Below are 24,920 nucleotides of genomic sequence, written 5' to 3' on the forward strand. Positions count from 1 at the left end.
ATGTAACTATAGTGCAATATAAAAACAAGGTAACAAATACCTACAACGTGTACATATAGTTCTATGTCATCTTATCACATGTGTAGATTCATGTAACCAACACTGCAATCAAGAGACAGGTCCATTCCGTCACCACAAAGATCTCTCTCATGCTACTCCTTTATAGTCATACCCAAACCCCTCTCTCCTCTACCATCCCTTACCCCTGGTACCACAAATTTGCTCTCTATCTCTGTACTTTTGTCTTTATATGAATGACATTATAGAGTGACCTTTTGAGATTAGCTTTTTTCACTGAGCCTAATGCCCTTGAGATCTGTGTATCAATAGTTGATACCTTTTTACTGCTGAGTAGTATTGCATGGTACAGACACACCATACTGTGTTTAGCAATTCATCTACAGTTAAGACATTTTGATTGTTTCCAATTTTGGCTATTACAAAAAAAGCTGCTATAAATAAATATATACAGTAATTTTGCTGGGAAAAATGCCCAGGATTGTAGTTGCTCTTCATGTAGTAAATATAGGTTTAGGTTTTTTGTTGTTGTTTTTTCTTTCTTTCTTTTTTTTTTTTTTTTTTTAAAGAAACTGCCAAACTCTTTTTCAGAGTGATGGTACCATTTTACTTTTCCACTGGCAATGTATAAGAGATCAGTTTCTCCACATTCTTTCCAGTGATTGATTATTTTCACTAATTTTTATTTAAGCGATTCTGTTAGGTAACCAGTGAGAGCTTGTTTTTGCATTTCTCTGACAGCTAGTGATACTAAACATCTTTTCATGTGCTCATTTGATACCCGGATATCCTCTTTGGTGAAATGTTACTTCATGTCTTTCGCCCATTTTTCTAATTAGACTGTTGGCATTTTTCTTGTTGATTTTTGAGAGTTTTTATATATCCTAGATATGAATCCTTTGTCAGATTTTCCCCTGGTATATAGCCTGTCTTTTCATCATCTTTACAGGGTGTTTTACAAAGCAAAGGGTTTTAATTTTTATAAAGTTCCAATTTATTGATGTTTTTCTTTTATGTATTGTGCTTTTTATGTCATGTATAAGAACATCAAGTTAGGACTCACAGATTTTTTTCCCTTATGCTTTCTTCTAAAAAGTTTATTACAGTTTTATGTTTTACATTTAAATCTATAATCTAAACAGAATTTGAACTGGAAAAAAAGAGGAAACTGTTTATCATCAGGTCTTCAACTACTTTAGTAGAGTTAATATCAACATTTATTGGGTATCTACTTGAAGTATGAAGCACTTAAGATATAGATACAAGTTATAGGATGCAGTGAGTAGAGAAAATACATATTTTTATTTCATTGTTTTAAGTGCCTTGACAGTATCGTATATCAGTGTTCTTGACTTAGCCAGGAAGAGATTGAGAGTATTCTTGGAGAAGATTATGATAGTTCTAAACTACTAAGAATGGAGGAATTAGGCAACTCACAAGGGGAAGACGGTGTCAGGAAGAAATAATAACACTGAACAAAGGCAAAAGGACTGTACACCCACTGCCTGCTTTAAGAAAGCATAAATGGTTTCAAAATTGAAGAGTACTAAGTATGGGAGATTTAGGCAAAATTTTTGATGTAGGCAGGAGACAGACTGTGGAAGATTTCATATGCTCTGCAAATGAGAATAAATTTTACTCTGTAGTAATGGGAAGCTAGTAAAGAATTTTAAGTAGATGAATAAGCTAGTTAAGATTTGTGATGCCAATTAAATTGTCACTGAGAAGAGGATGAACCTGGACACAGCAAGACTAGAGGCAGAGCCACCATTTAGGAGGCTACTGTGACAGCCCGAGTGAGGCATGATGCAAATCTACATAAAGATTAAGGCATCATGAATAGAAAAGAAAGGATGGATTTGAGAAATATTTAGGAAAACAAAAAAGAAACGTAGTCTTTACTGAAGAAGCAGGCAGGGAGAAATGTTGGCTTAAGGATAGTAGAGGTTATAAAACATCAGTTGTGGAAAATCCTTTCATTAACCAACAGTTAATCTGCAGGATTATATAACACAGCATTTACCAAACCACGAAAAACACTAACCCCTTAAGAGGCTTTGGAAGGAAGGGTCAAAAAGGTTGGAGATTCACAAAATACGTTAGCACATTAAAAGATGTGCCTAAACAGCTGTTAAACAAAACAAAACCCATTTACTCTTGTTTGACATTAACCCAGTGTTTTCCAAACTTACTTGACCATGGAATCTTTTTATCATACAATACTCACTCCACATAACCAATGCTCTACCAAAACTACCTTGGGTAACACTGGTTTAGCAACAATATGAGCTTTGGTTAAGCTTAGAGCATAGTTGTTTTTGTTTTCAATATTCTCTTAAAAAAAAAAAAAAAGACTTAATTCTTGAATGTAGGTCCATGTGAAATCTCTCTAGCTTCATTTATTACTCCCTTTCACCACTCACACCTTTCCAGCCACGTTGGTTTCCTTACAGTTTTTGGAATACACCAACACAATCTCCCTCAATTTCTTGGCATTTGCTGTTTACTCTGGAACAGTCCTTACCCAGATATATACATGACTTGCTACTTCACTTTCTTAAAGATCTCTGTTAAACTGTCATCATCTTAGAAGAGCCTTCTCTGACCACCCAATAACAAATACTAACTCCATGACCCTGGCACTCATGACCCTTAATTTGCTTTATCTTTTTCACAGTGTTGGTTGCCATCTAACATATAAAATGTTCGTTTATTAACTATTATTTCTTTTGCTTATAGACTGTAAGCCCCATGAGTACAGAGTCTTGTTTTTTGTGCACTGCCTTATCCTCAGCACTTTCATGTACTAGGCACTCAGTAACTAGTTACTGAATAATTTAGTAATTGTCATTTAACCTCTATCTGAGTGTACTTACTTCATATTAAAGTAGATAATAGGTGAAATAGTTACATATCAACATATCCATTGATAGGAACAATATTGTCCTTTATGATGTTATGGTCAATATTTTTTATGCCCACTTTCTATTTAAAAGGTCTAACCAGTATTTTTCTTAGGGGAAAAAAAAAGGAAACAAAAGAAAAAAACTTACTTCAAGATTTCAACTTTTTCTTTCAACTTTCAACTTTTTCTCCTAATCAAAAACAACTATGTAATTGTATAATTTTATTTTTATCTTTAGAAAATGTACAGACACCATTTTGAATAATTGTTAAATTTCTCTTTAACTTTACTTCTTTAGACACTGGCTTATGAAAGACTACAAGTTGAAGCACTGAAAGCAGCAACTTTGATGTTTTCTTCATGAAGTACAGTGATTTCTTTCTGTAACTTTAGCAATTGTCAAATGCTTTCGTAGGTTTTAGACGTGTACTGCTTCCATTTTTAATTTTAGCCATGACTTACTACTCTTCACTACAAGTCAGCTGTCCAATTGAATATACTCCACATGGTAGTATACTCTCAAAGGGACCGGTTTTCCTCTAAAAACTGGATTTCCCACTGATACATGCAACAATATTTCAAAATATCTCAGTATAAAATCTACAAAACTCTCAAATATTTTAGTATGAAACACACTACTTTTAAAAGAAAAGACTTTTTAAAATACACAAATAAATCAACACAAGATATATATTTGAATTGGTTCTGATTTAAACAAAATATTGTTTAAATATGTTCTTATTAAGAAATAAGAACACAGCTCATGTATATATAACTTTATAACCCAGGTATAACCTCTTCTTACAACAAACATTTTTCTGTACAGCAGTCTAGTGATGATTAAAATGAGAAACTTGAGTTCTTTTCCAATAAAAATATGCACAATTGAATAGTAAATAAAAGTAAATAATTATGTACTTTCATTATGCAGCTGTCATGAATAAATAGGTAAACTCTGTGGTATTCTAAGTTTTACTCAAAGAGAGTAGTTTCTTTCACCTTCATAACTAAAGCTATTATTATATGTATAACAAGTCATAATCTAAGAGTCATCCAATGTTTTTCATGAACTAGTTTAGTGATCTTGGTTAAATCACAGTCAATAAGACTCAGTCTCTTTGTCTGTAAAATGAGTAAGTTTGTCTAGGATTTTTAACATATTTTCTAGCTTTAATATTCTGTGATTCTAAAAATATATTTCTTCAATTAAACTCTATTGTTTTTATCCTTGCAAACTAACTGAGAAATGTTTCTGATACTAAGAAATGAATGTTCCCTCAAAAGCTTACTTCTTTGAAAACTAGATAATAAAACATATTTATGTTTCTCAGTAACAAAACACCTCAATTTGTACTGAAATATGATAAGTACTGTTTATCTACTTTAGGTGAATAAAAGCTGAGGGCAATTTATTAGAGCATAAGAAAGACTCCTGAATACTAGAAGGTTACACAGACTGTGTGCTGGGCTGTTAGCAAAACATCTATGATGCTCCAAAGCTGCCATTTTTCTTCCTTGACAAAGACTCCATCTGCCACTAAGCCATTTATAGCCTGCAAGTCAGAATATCAATGATTTCCAACCATTCTGCAAGCCTGCTTTCACCTTGACATCACCTCTGTAATACAGCTAAAGCAGATGATACATATATCCCCAACTGTAAGCATGAAGCCCATGCTTTACTCACCTGATAGTTATTTAAACTGCCCTCTAATGTACTATTTTTATTCATGCTGAGTTGTAAAGGAGTTTTAAAGTGTATATATTTGTTATAATTCTTGTTGCTTTACTCACATGCTTTAAATCAGATATATTCAGAAAACTGTAAAATCTGGACTGTACTAGGTAGTTTTCAACAATGATTTAATAACTAAGACAACAGAGCTATGTCATATTTCCATTTAATATAATCTGCTATAAAATTATTTCACACAAAACATTTTATTTACTTAAAAATTGAGACCATTAAAGCAATAAAGAAATGTTGATATAATTTCCAGTTTTATACCTGAATCTGTGTTCTTAACATTGTAAACAAGTGAAGCCTATTTACCTAGCAATGAGAGAAAAATTTTCATTTATAATTTGTTTCTTTTTTTTCATAAAGTCTTAGAAATAGATGCAAACTGCCAAAAACTATGAAATATTATTCTTCCATCTCTTTTAAATAAAAGCAGTATAATCTTTGGTCATTAACATTTGTTAAAAATGGAAATAATAACCTTACTTAAAATATTACTTTCACCTGAAAATAGGTCTCTACATAAATAATGAATTAAAGTCTATTATGTACAAAATATTAAGGGGAGTATAAAAAAGTCTAAAACAAGATTTTTGCCCTCAGAGGAAAGTAAAAATGCAGTCATGGTGGGGGAGCAAATAGCTCAATGGTAGAGTGCGTACTTAGCACGCACGAGGTCCTGGGTTCAATACCCAGTACCACCTCTGTCAAATAAATAAGTAAGTAAACAAATAAACCTAATTACCTCCCCCACTCCAAAAAAAAAAAAAAAAAAAACAACCACTCATGAAAAAGCATTTAAAAGACAAGGAACTTCACAGTGAGAGGAAGTGTGTTACACAATAAGAAATTCTGGATTACAGGTTAGGAGACTTAAGTCTAATTATATCTTTGCTCTGAACCCTCCAAGTACTGAGTCATTTGTCTAGGAAAACCACTTACTCACCTATAAAGTGAGGTGACAAGTAAGTGATATCTAAAGTTTCTTCCTGCTCTAGCACTCTACAATAATAGGACACCATGAGTCTAGATGTCAAATGATTACAGATACTAATTGACCTTAGACTTCCAAATGGCACTCCCTTTAGGTAGATAAAGCTAGTACTGAAAAGGAAATGAGATATGAATTGAGTTTGAAGGATGTGCAGCATTTGAATATATATGCAGAGGTAGAAAAAGAATCTTCCCCAAAAAAGGGAATAGCATAAACAAAGACATGAAAAAGAAATCATGATTTCAGATATGTTAATGCAGCAGGGCTAACCACAATGAGTAAGAAGATGAGACATCATAACAGAGACTGAGAAACTAGTAGGTAAACTAATATAGCAATCTAAACATGACCTAAATAGGGTGGTGGTGAGAATGACAGGAAAATAAAGAATGCAAAAAAATCTGAAGCTGCATCACAGCCACTTTTAAGTTTTGATTCTCTAGAGCCAGATGAAGGAGAGTAATGCAAACAGATACCAGGGTTCATACACTGATGTGGGAAATGGTGATACTATTAACAGAAATAGACCTGAAATGTGATCATCTTTCTAAAATAATATGAAAAAATATACAATACATTAAAAAGAAATAAAGTCATCCAATTTTCAGAAAAAGAACTGGATTAGGAATTAGCTACTGATGCTGGAGTCTCTGCCATAAACTGGCTGTGTAACACAGAGCCAGTCACTCTAAGGCTTGCTTTGCTAAACTGAGAGGACTGAAAGTAATATGATTTCAAGATTCTTTTCAGTGTTATATATAACATAGCTTCTTAATTTCTAACAAACTTGAAGTTGTAGAGGCAGTCTATTGAAATAGTCTTAATTCTGACTGATTGAAGATTTATCATTTTTTTGTACATATGAAAAGTTGAGAAATACAAAAGTAATTAAAATGATTATTTTCACCTACAAGTACAACCAAAAAACAAGTGCCACAAAACTAAAGGCAAAAGCAGTAATTTCAGAATTAACTATGCATTTTTTATCCTACATTACTTATTAACTAACTCATTAAATACCTTTTTACTGGAAACCATGGGAAAGCCAAGAGAATAGTTTCCATGTTTAAGCTTATCATTACTGGTGAGAGAAAATGAGTGTACATAAAATAATAAAAAATTGCCTTTTGATATAGACTAACTCACAGATCAAGAAAAATCATTATTTACCATTTCAAAGGGGAGATGAACTCTGATGTTCTAAAAAATGTAATGGATATAAACTTTGGTTAAAGCAGAAAGTATTCCTAGAAAGTTTCTTTAAAAAGAGATGCCATAATCAAATTAAATTTTATTCATATTTCATACTATTTTGTACAATGATTACTCATAATTTCAAGAAAAAAACCTTATATTTACTCCAAAGTCATGAATTAAAATATATGGAGTATTTCTGAAGTATGCTTCCAGAAGTATGTGTCAAATAAAATAAGACAGTTTTTTCCTAAACATCAAATTACAATTAAAAAAATATTCTGAAATAATTTGCACTCTAAAAATAATTTTTATATTAAGTTACAATTTAAGTTTTTTCAGGAAATTACTTAAATTTAAGAAACATACAAAAGAGGGAACTCAACTTCTAGTAACTTGTGTTGTCTCTTCCATTACGTATGCTTATAATAAATAATTAAAACAGCACATCGGAGCGTATTACTATTATAATTTCTCAGTACTTAACATTATAGTCAACTAAAGATATAATTAAATTGGCAGGTGCTCTACATGTTACAGTGTAGTAAATTTTTATTCTTGGGGAAAAATATTTCTATGCACTCATAGATTTTGATCTCTAAGATGATGTCTTTCTTATTAAAGTATGCCTTTATTTTATTTGAAGAGTATAATCACTGATAATAAACTTCTTTTATTTTGCCTAATAAGTCCAACATTCAACATGCAAAAATGATCACAATACAATACTTAAAATAGACAAAGAAAATGGATTAGAAATAGAGTGTTACTTATAAAAATGCAAGTATAACTTCAGATAATAATGAACTCAACTGTCTTCAAAGATACGACTATTCTTTTTTCATTATTAACATTTAACTAAAATAAAATCAATTCTTTTTCCACCTCTCCAAGTGAAATCCATATTAAAGTGGTCTGGAGTTACTGCAACTGTCCAATAGATTCTTTAGCCAATGCTGATGATAACTGTGTGGCAATGATCTAAATGTGGCAGCAGTCTAGTAGTTATTGCTTCTATAGTGATTTGATAATTGGTTTGGTCCCTGAAGTCCTCACATATTAATCCCTCTTTAAATGGTGCTTTTAAAAAGAAAAATTAATAGAAAGTAACTGGATCACAGTATGGGTAAAATTATATACAGATTTGCTGAATACATTAGCAAATAACTATGCATACACATTTAGAAATCTACTCAATCCAACACATACTGGAAACAAGTTTGAGGACTTAAGCTCCAACACTATGAACAGTCATATGTGAATAAAACAGTTTTGTCCACAAAGAGCTTACAATTGAATAGTGTAAATTGAAACTACTCAAGGAGTTTCATAAATTGTTTCACAGTGTTCATATTTTTAAATGAGGTAATAGTTAGCTTAAATACCTATTTTTAATAATAAAGAAAATAACTTTCTCAGTAAGCAAAAAAGAATAAGCTGAGAACCTTAAATGTGTATCATGTGTGGTAATGAGTGACAATGGTCAAGAATGCTCATGATGCTCAGTCTTATATCACACACACCTGAACACTGGTAGAGTTGCCATGATGGTTTTGATGCTTTTTTACATTTTTAAATTTGTTAAAAAATAGAAGCATGAGGCACATTAATAGAGAAATGAAAGCCAATGAGAACATAAACTGATAATCAGTAAAATCACCACAAGAAGATTTTCACCAAATCCCAGTTGCATTCATCTCATCAGAGTTCTTATACAGCATATTGAGATGTCTTTATTATTTCAAAAACTAATGTAAAGAGGAAAAACTGTAATGATAATTCTCTTTAAATGAAAAGCCAAACTGGATGCAATTATCTTTTTTTCTGAATTAGGACAAAAATTATAAAATTAAACTACTGCACTTGCTGATACTGTAAGAACTTCAAACATTAGCAAGTGAAAGTAATTTTGAACTTTTTAAACAGTTGTGATACTGTTACATTTAAATCTATGCTTAATGAATCTAATTAAAATGTCATTTCAAAATGTTGCTATCACAACAGTGAAGAATTGGAAGCAACTTAAGTGTCCACTGGAGGATGAATGGATAAAGAAAATGTGGTATATACATATAATGGAATATAATTCAGCTTTAAAAAAAAAAAAAAAAGGAAATTCTGACACCCTACAATATGGATGAACCTTGATACATTATACTAAGTGAAATAAGCCAGTCAGAAAACAAAAAATTTTGTATGATCCCACTAATATGAGACATTTCAAGTAATCAAATTAAAAGAAACAGCAAGTAGAGTGGTGGTTACCAATGGCTGGACGCAGGGAGTCTTGGGAGTTCTTTCATGTGTATAGAGTTTCAGTTCTGCAAAATGAAAAAGCTCTGGAGCCTGGTTGCACAACAGTGTGAATGTACTTAACACTACTGAATTATACTATCAGAAGTGGTTAAGATGATAAATTTTTATGTTACACATTTTTATCAGTTTAAAAAAAAGACTTTCAGGTGCTTATGCAGAGATGCCTGGCTTAATTGATAAAGTATGTCTTATGTAATTCAAAATAAAATAAACTTGTGTCTTTTGCAAAGTAGAAAAAAAGTCTTTATACATTAAAAATTATCAAAGATAAAATTCAGATGATGATATTATATTATTATATTATATTTTTTATGTACTGATCAATAGAGTATTTTTACTGAAAATCAACTTATGTATCTCTAATCAGAAACTGATTAGAGATTACACTTACTAAAGAGATCCATAAGATTATACATTATTATAAAAAAAGTTTGAGGTTTTTAAAATATTAAAAATGATGTGAGGAAATAAATTATAAACAGCAATTAAATGAAGTAACAAAAGCAAAGTCAAGTTTCTCCATCCTAGAGAATAGCACAATGAAAGAACTGATATTTTATTCAATTTGGGAACATAAGAAAAGGCTTATTTGAGAAGGCAAGTAAGTTTTAAGAATGAATAGATTGTTCAATATAAGAAAATCAATCAATGTAACACACCACATTAGAACAAAGCAGGGAAAATCATGAGTATCTCAACCAACAAAGCAAAAATATTTGACAAAATCCACCAATCTTTCATAATTTAAAAAAACTCAGAAAACTAGTAATGTAGGGGAACCTTCTCAACATGAGAAGGACATACTGGAAAACCCACAGCTAATGTCATACCACATGGTGAAAGATCAAAAGCTTTCCGCCTAAATCAGAACGAAGAAAAGAATGCTCGCTTTCACCACTGAAAGTTCTAGCCAAAGCCAGAACCAAGAAAAAGAAATAAAAGACATCCAAATTAGAAAAGAAGTAAGCTATCTCTATTTTCAGTTAACATGATCCAAAAGATAGAAAAATCCCCCAAATTAAAAAAAATACTATTAGCACTGATAAACGAATTCAGTAGAGTACCTAATCAACACACACATGTACACAAACACAATCAGCTGTGTTTCTATATACCAACAGTGAACGATCTAAAAAGGAAATTAAGAAAATAATTCCATGTACAATAGCATCCAAAAGAATAAAATACCTAGGAATAACTTAATCAAGGAGGTAAAAGACCTAGACACTAAAAACCTCAAAGCACTGGTACAAAAAATTATTATTAAAGACAACCTGAATAAATGGAAAGATATTCAGTGTGAATGGATTATAAGACAATATTTTTTGTTTCGTTCTTCCTAAACATTTGTTTAAAAATAATTTATTTTAAAAATATTTAATGGAAAAACCATATTAAAATGATTAATTAAAAGTAATTTTACTAGGCACTTACCACTTCCTAAACTTCTTGGTTTGTAAATTCCTACAAGATCTGACTTTTAGGCTCATTTACTTCCCATATTTTACACTTCAACAATATTGGACTAAAATATTTTCATGTCCCTGAACATACATTCTTTCCAATCTATACGCCTGCTTCCTCTTTCTGGATTCTCTTCTAATTCATACCTCAAAAATCTAGCCTAGATGCCTCCCTTGTCTTTAAAGGTTTTAATCCTAGACAGAGTGAGTGAATCATTCCCTTTTCTGTTCTTCTCCTAAAATTCAAGCCATCAAAAAGTGACAACAAGGACCTACTGTATAGCACAGGGAACTATATTCAATTTCTTGTAATAACATATAATGGTAAAGAATATGAAAAGAAAAAATATGTATGTATGTATATGTATAACCAAATCACTTTGCTGTATATCTGGAACTAACACTGTAAATCAATAAAAAAAATTTTTTAAGTGATAATAGAGTTCAAGAAAAATAAACAAAATGTAAACAAATCAAAGACATTTAAACAACGGCATAAACTTCGTCAAATTATCTTGATGTAATCAAGATTAATTCTGGCCATGACTAACAGACCAAAACACAGTGGCTTACAAGATAGAAGCTTATCTCTGTCAAGTCAAAGCAGTCCAATGTAGGACAGATCACTATGGGCAGGGTAATATCCTAAAGTTACCAGGGACTTTCCATCTTATTGTTTTACCCATTCATAGTTTATGGTTTCCCCTCACTGCAACCCTTTCTTTAAGGATACAACTTGCGTACAATACTTCTGCTTATGTGTCTTTAGCCAAAACTTAGTTACAAGACCACATTTAGTTGTAAGAGAGACTGGAAGTGGTATTTTTACTCCAGGTATTGATAGGCTGGGAAAAATTTAGTAGTGGGGGAAAATTGATGTTAGGTTATAACTATCAGTCATTGCCATGCTTGGTTATATCTTATCTGTGGTAGGTACCTAACTGACACTTAAAATTTACTACCTAACACCAATATTTCTAATAGTGTGTACATTGTAAAATTATATAGTAATTCCTTCTAAATTTCAATCTTTAAGTTAAATATTTCTACTGGAAGAGATTAATCTCTATAAAATTTAAATAACATTCACAATAAAATTACCAAGGGAAAAAAAGCAATTTTAATAAAACAGAAAAAGCCACTTCAATTATTTAAAAAGTTGCTTTGTAACAGGTTACTAAATAAGTAGCAAAATGTTTTAAAAGAATATGTAAAATAAAATATAAGCCGTTGTATTAATAAAATTACATATAAACAAAACTACATGTAAGTAAAACTGTATAAATACTCCCAAACAAGATAGAGGATTTGGGGAGATTTAAAAAGAAACAAGTCTATGAGTTATTCTTTATAGTACCTATAAATGCTGTTTGGAGGATCCATATATTAAAACTTATAGATGAAAGGATCACAATGTGTGAGTGAGGTAAATTTGGATATATCCCTGACCTGTATAGTTGATGTCCTACCCCATCCCATATCTATAAAGAAGCAAATCATTAAATTAAACAAGTAAGAGGGAAGAAAGTTAATTAACATTTTTAACAATCTTTAAGATATATGCATATATCATTTTACAGGTGCAGACACTGAGGCACAAAGAGGCTGACTTGCCGAAGGTCGCATACACAGTATACGGCAGCATCAGTACTTGAAGTCTTTCTGGTTCTAAAACCTATGCTCTTTCCTACCCACCCTACTTCCTGTGGTTCAATTTTAGATATTCATGTATTACTATCCTTGTTTCAATTTTAATATAAGAAAACTAAAGACTACTAATTAATTTAACTCTTTCCAGGGTAACTTATGATTACTAGCAAACATTTCCTGAATACTCATTTGCTGAGTACAATTTGAAAATACATATTAAAATATGCAAAATACAAAGAAATATATGTTATCAGTCACACAGGAATAATAGAAATTAAGCATTACCAAACTACTCCGGAGAGGGAATCATTTTCAATTAGGATGATTAGGGAAGGCCTCAAAGAGATGATTACATGTGTATAGGGCATTAGAAGGGAGGTTTGATTTCATCAGGAGAAATAAAAAGCCTGAAAAAGAAAAAGAATATTCTAGGAAAAGGGAATGACATGAGTGTTAAGTATGGTGACAAAATGTATATTCAAGGTGGAGTATGCAGTCCACATTGGGTAGAGTATAGTGTTCTTCGTGAATAGTAAGATATTTGTCTGGGAAATATGTTAGAGCCAAACTGAGGAGGAGTCTTGAATACCAAGTTCAAAAATCTAGATTTGATTTTATAAGAAATGGAAAGTCACTAAACATCTTCAAGTACAGAAACAAGAGAATAAGAGCAATGTTTTAATAAAATTAAATTGAGGATGAGGCATAGGCTTGAATAGAATTGACAATGGCCAGGAAGAAAAAAGATCAGTTAGAAGATTTTGACATTTCTGTGAAATGTAACATGAGGGTAAAAACAGAAATTCTCCTAAATTCTGAAAATTTCTGAATAAAAAAATATATAAGGTATATATTAAATAATATATAAATATTACAGATTCAGCTCTGAAACAATCTATAATATCACCCTCTCTAACCACAACATTTTACTCTTTTAGTTCTTTATCATTCATTTTACCAGCTTGTCTACCTCTAACTAGTCCCTTAATCTCTCCATCTTCTCTGAATATATCAGCACTTCTCTGGCCTCATTTTATTCCAGTCCCATGGTCAACACTTGAATTACTCTCTCAATATCTCAGCCTGAGTCAGTGTCGAAATTCTACCCTCTCTTCTTGACTCAAGGGGCTAGAGAAAGCTTCACAACCCTGACATTATTACAAAGAGTTTCTATTATCAGTCACTTATGAAACTCTCAAATGAATACTTCTCAGTCTTTAACTTAACATCCGATAATATTAAACACCACCTCTCTTCCTGAAATTCTTGAATTTAGAGGAGTTGTAATTAAATGTTCTCTTTATATTACCCTAAAAACATGCTGAGAGTCAGTATTTTTTAATAAAAAAAAAAACTTTTTCATCCAATGTTAATTTTAACTTCCCTATTGTAAAACACTAGAGCTAAACAGAAGGTTACTACAAAAATATGTTAATATTTTGTTGTAAACTATTCAGTTAGGGCAATAAAGTTCTGATTTTAAAAAAAACAAGCAAGAAACGAGCTACAAATCAGGGCCAGCTAAAATGCTCCCTTAGGAAAATGAATAAATATGCCATAAACATTGTAGACTCAATGATGATGATAAAGCCTTTAAAAACATAATAAAAGTTCTCTCTGGCCTCTCTGAAAAATGTAAATTTAGCAAATGAACCAGTTTTCCAAGAAAAAATGTTAAAACATAAAGATTGTCTATATATGGATTTGCATTTCTGACAATTACTGCTTTTGATGAACAATTAAAACAGAATTAAAGAAACAGATTCACTGAATAAATAATTTACTCAATTTTTTTCTCTGCTATTTGAAAGGAATTTTTCAAAAAAGCTGTAAAATCTCATTATTGTAAATCAGATTTTACTAGTTACGATTTTCTAATAATGTGGATCAAAGTCTTGGATAAAGTTTTTCTTTAAGTAATATTTCCTTATACACAGTAGAAATTAACACTTCAAATAAAATTAAAGCGGAAAAGTATCAGTTTCTTAAGAGAACTATCCTTTTCAACAACTCTCCATATTTGGAAGACTCCTTATAAATCATTTAAATATCAATGAAAAATTTAAGCAAGAAGCCTAATAATTCTTTCAAGGCTGTTTTCACAGTCTTTCTTTAATATGTGATTACAGTCTCAAGTAATTTTATTTTGGTAATTTTTTTCCTAGTATGGAGTCACCTTAAATGTTTTGTGCCATATTTTAGTAAAATCAAAAACTAAATAAAGACAATGTTCTGATTATGATTCACACTGAAATATGTTAACATAATTAGGCATATATTTCAGTTACAAATTAAGTGTAATTTTCATTTTAAATGTTTTAAAATAATTTAAAGAAGTATTTAAATAACTAACAAGAGTGTGAGATGTGATTCACTAAAATTAAATATTCAATTGGCTGTTGAACAGAAGAATAACAATTTAAAATTACAAACATTTTCTAACTTAATTCTCATTCTCAGAGAAAACAAAACATCCTTAAAAGCTTAATTATCATTTTGGTCTTACTGTGATCAATGTGGTCAATCTTGTGACATCACTATTGAGCAATCTGCAATAGGAAAACAGAAATAGCATTCAGCTGAATCATACTTGAGTAAATCATTTCAGAAACTAAGAAGTTTGTTTAGAGTACTAGTCTTTCTTTATACTGTAAGTCATATTTAAATTAATATTGTCGGGAAAATTGTAATTGGCATGACACAAATAAGCATAAAACACATGGAGTTTATGTACAGGTTATTATTTATTATAATGTGGTAAATTATATTTTGTTTATAATCAGCAACACTCCAGGGTTAACATAACATATTAGTAAATAAACATAGGACATTTGGGTTAGTTTTACTTGTTTTCAAACATTTACTGAGAAGACAATCACAGTGTCTTAAATATATTACAAACAAAAGACAGCCAGGTATTGTTTATAGATACCTTTTCCTCTATGATTAGATTAGTAGCTTAGCTTATGGTTAGAACATGGATTTTCTTCTTACCAAGTAGGAGAAATTGCCACATGCTAACCCTTATGAATGGTAACAAAACTATTAAAGATTGAAAATATCATTGGAAAGGAACTATACACCATAAACCCAAGGGAAGTTGTAAGTTAAACTATTTTCTAAACTATGTATGGCTTAGAATTCTTATTCCTGTCAAATCTAAGCTTTTAGAAATTTCTTAACAAGGTATGATTTAAGGTAAGCTTTAAAATGTTTAGTGTTAAAATTAATACAATGTTTACAATGTTTTAAGATTCATAATTAGATTTCATGGATTATTTCATCAGATCCTCAGAACAATTCCTTCACAGAAGTGGGAAAGAGTTATTTCTTATTATACATTCAGGGAAAAATAGATGTTGGAGAGGAGACACGACTTGTCCAAGCACACAGAACTGAGTTTTCCTTGGTTCCTTTTTTAATTCACGCCTCCCATCAATTCATCCTGCCAACCATTCCTCCTCATTCTGCCCTTAATTCAAAAACATTACTGCTTTTAACCTCACTAGTTCAAGATATTGCCCTCCCACACTACTATTATAATCTCTCCACTTCTATTCTAGACAACAAATACATCAGCTCACATCACTTCCTACTCAGAACTGTCCAATGGCTTTCCCATAACTTAGAATAAAATCCATAATACCTACCATGGCCTATTAGTCCCTCTGTCACCTGGTCTCCTGACCACATCTCCTGTCACTGTCTCTCTACTAAGCTCCAGTCATAATGACCTTTTTGATATTCCATAAATATACCAAACTTGTCCCTCTTCTAATGGCCTTGACACTTGCTGTTCTCTCAGCCTGGAGCAACTGTTCCGCATATCTTTATAGGACTGGCTTTCTCTCTTCATTCGTGTCTGATAACAAGTGTCCCTTCCTCAGAAATGCTTTCCTTACCACCAGAGACTATTTTCAGACACCAGCTCCATGACAGAAGATCACTGGAGCACTAGTATAATAGCTGGAACCCAATAACTACTCAGGAGATAGCTGCTTAATGAATTAGTGAAAAATTACTTACTGATTTCCTACTGCATCTAGCACTATAGCCACTCAGAGGGACATATAAATAGAAATGCTTATGACTTCTATCTGTTTAAGGAAAATATGCCGTAACAACTCTGTATGTATTTTAGAAAGTTCACTGCAGAGACAGTCTGGGAAGCTCAAAAAAAAAAAAAAAAAAAAAAAAAAAAAAAAAAAGCAAGGCAGTGGGTGGTGTGAGAGTGGGTGTGCTAAGTTACAGGTGTGGTACAATGACAATCTGGATAATGAAGATGAGGACTGCAAAGAGAATGGGAAACCCAAGAATCATCTTACATGTAGAAACAACAAACATGCTAAATTAAGAATTAGAGAAGGATAACAGGGAATGAAAGATTACCAGGGACACAATGAAAGAAATCTGAGGTGGCAGCATGGAGTGATTTTTATTTTGGAGAGTAAGTAAGCCCAGTGTTACAACCGGCTATTCAAATAGAGATGCTTCCCAACAACAGGTAGAAACTGGGATTTAGAATAGTCCAAGATTTAAAAATCAGTCATACAAAAAAGTACGATTCAAGACAAGAGAGTGGATGAGTTCACCAAGGGAATGAATACACAGAAAGGACAGACTATTCAGCAGAATTTGGGGAGATACCTATACATAAGGCTCATGGGAAGCAAGAGAGGGACATTGCACAGTGCTCTGATATAAGCCCAAGGAATAGAGAAATGAAAAATACGCCGATTAAAAGCAAAAGAGGAAAGATTTCTAAGGAGGAGAATGTGTTAGTTTTAAATGATACATGGAGGGATCAGAGAAGATGACTGGAAACTTACTTTCTCTAAACTACCCATGCTCCCACCAGATTAAATCAGGTTAGAAGAAGGCTACATAGATGGAATACATTACTCTCTGTATCCAAAGACCTGCCTTCAAGGAACTCTGTCCCAGCATTATGCTCTCAATTTCAATCAATACAAAAAAAAAAAAAAAAAAAAATCTTGTGATGGTAAAGTGTCAATACTAAAAGTCTTGTGAAAGAAGCAATTATAATTTCTATAAAACTGTCCAATTTAAAAAGGTATTCAATATTTAAAAACAGTTACATTCAAACACTGTTCATAACTGAATAAAAAGATAAATGTTCCATTTTATTTATTTTTTTTGAGGGAAAAAAGCAAGATATTTAAGACCAAACCCATAGTTTAAAATGCATACTTTATTTAAAGTCCTAAACCTCATGGTATAAAAACCTAGTAAAGGAATTCTTTCATCATGGTAGCAGTTTTTACACATAATTTCCTGGATATTTGCAAATGCATGAGGAAAAAAATACATGAAATTAAAATGACACTAGAGGTTAAAGCCAGACAAATCTAAGGGCTTCTCATAACAATCCAAAGTGGCTTTTACAAGGAAAAGATAATTCTTTAAAATCATCTTGAAATGAGGAATATATTCAAATTATACATATAAAAAGTAATATTACATTTTATGTAAATGTAATTCAACTATGTATTTTCCCCTACAAGACACCATTTTAGCAAATATGAACAGAGAAAATCTTAACTACACCTACCCTCAGAAAACATCTACCAATGTTAAAGTGTGAGAAAAGAATCTTAAGTCATGATATACAATTATATGACTGTTTCCAGTAATTAGAATGTAACTGTCTCTATTTTTCTTCTTCCTCTGTCCCCAAAGGGAAAAAGTCTTTCCTTATGTAATCAATTTCAGCATATTCAAGTCTTATCCTTCACTTTACAACCCTACATAAGTTTCAATATATACAAAGCAAGTATAGCTTATTGAAAATATTCAAAGGAATAAATGAATAGCAAATCTATACTGACTGTTTCTCACCTCACTCAAATTGAACATGGAAATCTATGCTAATTAATCCTAAAATTCACTTGAAGTAAAAGTCACTAAAATATTTAATCATTCATTTATATATCAGTTTAATGTTTTCTCTGTGCTCTATGCTCTTTTAAGAGCATAATTTAAAAATTATTTTAAAAATTTACATGTGAAAAGTAATCTCACAAACCATATGTTACCTGTAGGTTGTTTTAGTGTTGCAATCTTGTAGACATGTCTTTATCATTCCCTTCTTAGAGAATCACAACTATGCATATTTTGGCATATGTTTTTATGGTTTAATAAAAACGTTATAAAACTCTAAAACACGCTTCTAGCATCAACTAGCTATTTCAAATCCTTACTACTACTACTACTACTACTGAGGGAAATTATTCAGTAGGAAAAAATCACAAGCTTTGATAAGCAATACTTTTTTTGCGGAAGAATACTTGTAAATAATAGGGAACTATAAACCTGGGAAACCGGTGAAAATGTGACCTATTACTAATGGGATACAGCATCAATATCTGTGGGATGTGGGTTCTACAGTCCACAGATAACAGTGAACTGACTGTAGGAAGCTACTTTATGTAAGGGGTCTGAGCATCCACCGGTTTTGGTATCCATGGCAGATCCTGGAATCAATCCTCCACTGATATCAGGGGACAACTCTATCAAGAGCTGTGCAATGAAACTACGCAATAAAGGAAATGTTCAGTATCTGCACTGTCCAATACTTAGCCCAGAGCCAAATGTGGCTATTGAGTACTTGTAATACAGTTAGTGTGACTAAGGAATTGACTTTAAAATATTAATTAATTTTAATTTAAATATCCACATGTAGCTATACAACACTAGACAGTGCAAGTAGGCATTTCTAAAACTATACCAGGATCGAAGTATAAATGATCCTCCAGAAATATCTGAAAATTTACTTTCTCTATTTTTTTTAGACATAGGAAAAAACCCTTCTACTGTGTTGGGTTGGATATGTTCAGTTTAGGAACACTGCTCCAAATCTTGAGGGGAATATTTTATCTTCAAACAACCTTCAAGTTTATGTTGGGGGGAAAAGAAGATTCATTTTATTGCAGAATTCTAATGGTATCATAGTGTGTATAAAGGGGAATAGTCCTTGGTCTTGGAGAATTGAGTTTTAAATCTCCTTAAATTTAAATTTAAATCAGCTGGGTAGAAGTGGTTTACTTCATTTATTTGCACACTATTATGACTAAAACCTCAACAGAATTTAGAAAAAAGAAATTTATTTTATTAACAATATTAATAGCCCTGATCCTTGGGAATATCTTTTGTTATCAATTATTTTCCCTTTCTCATCATATTTTAAAGAAAAAACACGAGCAAGCTTTAACAGCAAGACAAGAGTTTTAACTAAGAATGTAACATGGTATGTATGAAAGAAGCCTGCCATCTAGTCTAGAGCAGGCATACAAATAGAAGACCTTATAAAACATTAACAGAACTTCTGTTAAGCTGTTGTGTCAAGTAAGAAAAGCACTAATCAATTTAGATACTTTATCTATAAGCACCAAAGCTTTAAAGTGATAGAAATCATATCCTGACCTGTACAGTGACTATGTTGGTGCCAAGCTAACTGTTGTTTTCCTCATTTCATTGGGGGGAAGATATCAAAAGCAGAGAAAAGAAGAAAAATAGGCAGCTTGAACGGATAGTTCCAATTCCAAGCAGTATTTTCGGTGCATAGTACTCACTGAATGCATTCTGTCCTCAGTTTCAACTGCAAGTCTAAGCAGGGTATGCAATAAAATATAAGATATGCTTCTTCCCTTAATGTTCAGAAAGGCTGTTAAGGTAGTACTTTCAATGACACTGCACATTAATTCATGTACATTAATCCAATCCCTCCGTACCCCACATACCAAGGGATGACTGTAATTCAATACCTGCTGTTAGAAATAATCAGAAGTGTAAACCACTATCTACACTAGAGATACCCAGAAAGCTAAAAAGTGCTGACTCTACAGCCTCCCAAGAAAGTCTAGAAATAAAGCAAATGACAGTTTCTCACTTTAAAACACCAAACTTTGTCATATCACAACTTAAAGTGAGTTTCCCCTTAAGACAACTGCCTTAAGTAATAAAGAAAACCAAAAGCAAAAACAAAAAAAGCATGTACAATCTCTTTAAAATCTTAAAGAGAAAATTTACCAGGATTCTAATTTTTTGTCACCCTCTCCAAACTACTACTCTCTTCTACTAAACAAACAGCACTTCAGGTAAAACCAAATATAAACAGATGGCATTTAAAAAAACACTTCTTGCAAAATCTCTAATTCGAAAAGATACATACACACTAATGTTCATAGCAGCGCCACTGACAGTAGCCAAGACATGGAAGCAATCTAAATGTCCATCGACAGATGACTGGATAAAGAAGTTGTTACACACACACACACACACACACACACACACACACACACACACAGTGGAATACCAGTCAGCCATAGGAAAGAATTAAATGATGCCATCTGCAGCAAAATGGGTGGACGGAGAGATTATCACACTAAGTGAAGTAAGTCAGACAGAGAAAGACAAGTACAATATGATACCACTTATATATGAAATCTAAAAAAAGATGCAAATGAATTTATTTACAAAAGAAACAGACTTGCAGACACAGAAAACAAACTTATAGGGGAAGTGGGGGAGGGATAAATTAGAAGTCTGGGATTAACATATACAACACTACTATATATATAAAACAGATAACAAACAAGGGCCTACTGTATAACACAGGGAACTATATTCAATGCCTTGTAATAACCTATAATGGAAAAGAATCTTAAAAAGAATAGATTTATATATGTATATAAATATCTATGTATAAATGAATCATTTTGCTGTATACCTAAAACTAACACAACATTGTAAATCAACTGAATGTCAATAAAAAAGTAAAATTTTAAAAATTAAAAAATTAAATTAAAAAAATTTAAGTGATGTAAATGAACTTACTAATAAGACAGAAATAGACTCACGGACATAGAAAACAAACTTATGGTTACCAAGGGGGTAGTGGGGGTGGGGAAGGAATTAGGAGCTTGTGATTATCAGATATGCACTATTAGATATAAAATAGATAAGTAACAAGGTCCTGCTGTACAGCATAGAGAACTATATTCAATATCTTGTAATAACTTATAATGGAAAATATATATATGTATAACTAAGTCACTTTGCTGTACACTTGAAACTATCACAACATTGTAAATCAATTATACTTCAATAATATAAATAATAAATATTTTTTAAAAGCCCTTGTCTTTTTGTTCATTTTTATTTGTATATATATTTTTATTGAAGTATAGTCAGTTTACACTGACTATAAGATATTGAATACATATCTACTGTATAGATATTGTGCTATACAGTATGAACTTGCTGTTTATCTATTTTATATATATATATTAGTTAGTATCTGCAAATCTCGAGCTCCCAATTTATCTCTTCCCACACCCTTACCCCCCAGTAACCGTAAGTTTGTTTTCTATGTCTGTGAGTCTGTCTCTGTTTTGTAAATAAGTTTGTCTGTCTTTTTTTTTTTTTTTGATTCCACATATGAGTAATACACGGTATTTTTCTTTGTCTTTCTGGCCTACTTCACTTAGAATGACAATCTCCAGCTCCATCCATGTTGCTGCAAATGCCATTATTTTATTCTTTTTTATGGCTGAGTAGTATTCCATTGTATACATATACTACAACTTCTTTATCCAGTCATCTGTTGACGGGCATTTAGGTTGTTTCCATGTCTTGGCTATTGTAAATAGTGTAAAAAGCACTTCTTGTATTGTCAATGATTTCACATTCCTTATAAAATAAAATTACATTTCCATAAATTACTAAAATGTGTCAATAATTTCATTATCCTTACTGCAAAAAGATGTCATTCCCTCAAAATGTATCATATTCTTCATTTGCAATTTGTCCTTACTATTCTGTGTGATTGAAACTTCTCTAGATAAGTTGTAATTCCCATAGGTTAACTCACAAAATTTTTAGATAATTAACATAAGCCTTATTACATGAAGTTTAGCTAGAGCTCAGATAGCAACTTCATAATTTTGCTGATAATAAAAACCATGCAAACAAAACACAAATGGCTATCTGACTTGGTGAATTTTTTAAAATTTAATTATATATAAAGCTGCATGTTTTTCTAACATTTACCACTAATTAGCGCTTCTCAAAATCTTTATTCACTTGTTCATGGGTTTCTGCTTTAGAGCCATAAATGGCCAGCCAGTAGAGGAAGAAAGTGGTAGCACTGTCAACAGGTGTTGAAACATTCTTGAGGCTAATATACACAATATCCAAAAATGAACTAATCACTTGGTGAAGTAATATAATGAAGGGCTTCATTTAAGAAAAATTATATGCTGTTTTAGCTGTATTTTACTTCTCTAACTGTAAGTTTTTTAGGGAATTCAACTCAAACTGTAGCAATAGAAAGGTGAAGCTTTTAGGAATTACCTAAAATAAAATACATTACCTTATGTATTTTAACTAAAATAAAATACATTATCTGAGTATAAATTATGGGGAAATTTTAGTTTTCATGTAAATTAGAGTCCATCTTAGTCCTGTCAACAAAGACTAAATCAAAAGATAATCTGCCACTTATAAAACTGCCTTTAAAAAACCACCTCACTTGAACAAGAAAGCGATCAAGACAAACATAAGTTCATAGTTTTTATAAAGGTTTCATGTATCATAGCTGAAAAGACTTAAATGAAACTATTCTACTCCAAACCTTCAAAGATTGATATTCAGATTATGGCTATGAAGACTGGTGAAGCAATTAAGCAATCTAACAATATACAATCAAAAAAATATTTAGTTAGATACAATAACTAACGTTGCCATGACTAGTAAATACTAGATTTCAGATAATATATATTTTATTCTTTTCTATTAAAAGAACTTTGCTATGAATACTTAGGGATATTAAGTAATCATTACTGCTATATTATTTTTCTGAGAACTATTAAATATTTCATCATAAAAGAAATTTGGTCTCATTCTTTCAACAAGGGACCACATTGTCCTGGCCCACTTTCAGAATTTTGGGATACATGCATAAGGTATCTTAGGCAATCTCTTAGTACTTTAGTTTGCCATACCATAATTATCTACTTCACAAGGATGTTGTGAAGCTTTAGTTAATTATGCTTATAAATTTTTTTGAGGTATACAGATGAAAGAGAGGTGTAAAGTTCAGACACAATTAATTGCTATGTACTTGATGGAAAAAATGCCTTTTAAGAGCATTTAATAATAGCAACATGGATGAGACAGAGAAGACTGGGGTAGGAATAAGTTTGGTGATGGTGGTAATATTAAGAAATCAAGAATTTTGTTTTGGCAAATTACCTAAATGAAGAGTTTCAGAAAAAATGACATTATCAACTGTGATAAATGCTGCTGGAAAAATGATTAAGCTAAGGACTGAGAAATGGTCATTAATAAATTTCACTGGTGCCCGTGACAAGAATGGCATCAGCAGAGTGGTATACACAAAAGTATTGAATAACGTATGTAAAGCAGAGAAAGTATAATGAGGACGTTGAAGCAGCATATATATGGACAACTCTTTGAAGTTCTGCTACAAAAAACTGTAGAGAAATAGTACTGTAGCTTGAGGAGGATGTGGGGTCTTGAAAGGTTTTTGTATTAAAATGGAGGAATACTAGAGCATGTTTATATGCTGATGAGACTGATCTAGAGAAGGAAAAAAATGATGATGGGGAAAATTACAAAAGCAAACCAATGATTACCAAGCACCTGATAAATGCATAGATCTATCTTTGCTGCTGGAAATACAAAAAGAGTAAATATAAGATGTGAACTAATTTAATAATTCTATGGAAACAATATTAAAAATCATAGGGGAAGATACCACTATAATTAAATCAAAGATCCTTTAGGAACAATATTATTTTGTAATAGAGGCTGCCATGCTAAAAATATGAAAGCAATGTTGACGTATTTTACAATGTGACAGCAATGTCCTTCTAAGCTATACACAGCCATACACAGCTTTTATTTGATTATGCACAGTGGGGCTTAAATAGGATCAACATTAGACAAAAACTAAAGCAATCAATTTTAAAAAACATCTCCACTATAGTTTCCCATTTCCCTCCTCTGTACTGACCCCTTTTCCACTTTGGGATTTCCAGCACCATTCTATTCTACAACTTATCAATCTATTCAAAACAGAAAACAATTCATATTATCAATCATTTACACAAAACTTTATCATTTAAGTTCCATTCTCCCTGCTTATTAATTACTTTTCACCATGTTTCCTTGCCTCCTTAGCTAAAACGTATAGTTATAAAGAATTTGAAAGTTTTAAAGACAACTACTAATTACATATTAGTGTATATTAATTTAGATAAGTTACTCAAACAGATTTGCATCTTAGGCTTTTTTCCCTCTAATTGTAACATCCTTTATTTCTGTATATTTTTATACCCTGTCCTGTTCTAAAATATGAGGTAACATACTAAAATGAGGTAATACACTTAAAAAGTACATAATATCTAAAATAAAAATAAAAACTTGAAAGTGAGAAATATAAGATCAGGACAAGAAGGTTAGTTTCAAAACTGCATGCCATAAGGCCCTGTACCGTTTGCTCTGGAGGACCAAATATGTGGCTTTGAGTTTCCTGATAATCAATGCAAAGAAGAAATGACTGCTGTACATAGCTGTTGTTTGTATTTTGTTTGT

General features: G+C 31.5%; 1 protein-coding gene across 21 annotated transcripts in view; it reads right to left on the reverse strand.

Annotated features, from left to right (window-relative positions):
- Positions 1-24,920, reverse strand: part of BAZ2B (bromodomain adjacent to zinc finger domain 2B) — a 290,588-nt gene that overhangs the window by 162,961 nt on the left and 102,707 nt on the right. For 20 of the 21 annotated variants that reach the window (XM_032479524.1, XM_032479525.1, XM_032479541.1 and 17 more), the window contains one exon: positions 14,788-14,830. The exons of the other annotated variant lie outside the window; for it this stretch is intronic. The gene's annotated coding sequence lies outside the window, so the exon portion shown is untranslated. The remainder of the gene's footprint in view (positions 1-14,787; positions 14,831-24,920) is intronic. 21 annotated transcript variants of the gene reach the window in all.

This window comes from Camelus ferus, chromosome 5 (assembly GCF_009834535.1).
Source record: "Camelus ferus isolate YT-003-E chromosome 5, BCGSAC_Cfer_1.0, whole genome shotgun sequence".
Classification (NCBI taxonomy): domain Eukaryota; kingdom Metazoa; phylum Chordata; class Mammalia; order Artiodactyla; family Camelidae; genus Camelus; species Camelus ferus.